At 37.0% G+C, this 767-nt stretch overlaps 1 pseudogene; it reads right to left on the bottom strand.

Moving 5' to 3' along the window:
• Nucleotides 1-436: 436 nt before the first annotated feature.
• Nucleotides 437-533, bottom strand: LOC144703972 (small nucleolar RNA R71; annotated as a pseudogene).
• Nucleotides 534-767: the final 234 nt, after the last annotated feature.

Below are 767 nucleotides of genomic sequence, written 5' to 3'. Positions count from 1 at the left end.
CGAAGGTGAAAATCAGCATTTTTGTGACTTAATGGAGAATAATCAAAATTTTGGGGTTGAACAGGGTGTTAGAAGAATGAGGTTGAGAGAATTTTCTGACCCTATAGAGAGTGAAACCTACACTAAAATATCTGCTCCTTTACCAGAAAATGTTAATTTTAGAATTGACCCGAATATGATTAATCAATTGCCTACATTTTATGGAAGATTTAATGAGGAGCCTTATGAGTTTTTGGAAGAGTATAACCAGATTTGTTCTGCTTATAGTTATGCAGGTGTTCCTCAGGAAATTCTCAAACTAGGGTTATTTCAGTTTGCTTTGAAAGATAGGGCAAAAGATTGGTTTAAAGGGGTAGGTCAAGAATTTCAATCTTGGAGTGAAATGCAAGCTTGCTTTTAAAGAGATTCTTTTCTTATGGAAAGACATCTTCAATTAAGAAACATATAAGAGATTTTTGTCAAGGAACTGACACTTTAGGAGAAGCATGGGAGAGATTCATGTCACTCACTAGGAAGTGCCCACATCATGGCATACCATCTCATGAATTGGTTGAAATTTTTTATGGTGGATTGAATGATCAGGAAAGGCATCTAGTGGATATATCTAGTGGAGGAATGTTCCTTGATACCCATGCAGATGAATCCATGAAATTGATGGAAAAATTAGTAGAAGATTGGACATACCGTCAAAGTTTTTCGTACACTAACCGAAGTGCAGGTCCCAAGCGTGGAGGAATCATTGACGTCAAGGCAGTTGAACCGGAGAT

Source organism: Wolffia australiana, chromosome 5, assembly GCF_029677425.1.
Source record: "Wolffia australiana isolate 7733 chromosome 5, ASM2967742v1".
Taxonomy (NCBI): Eukaryota; Viridiplantae; Streptophyta; class Magnoliopsida; order Alismatales; family Araceae; genus Wolffia; species Wolffia australiana.
This window is presented reverse-complemented; position numbering and strand designations above follow the sequence as displayed.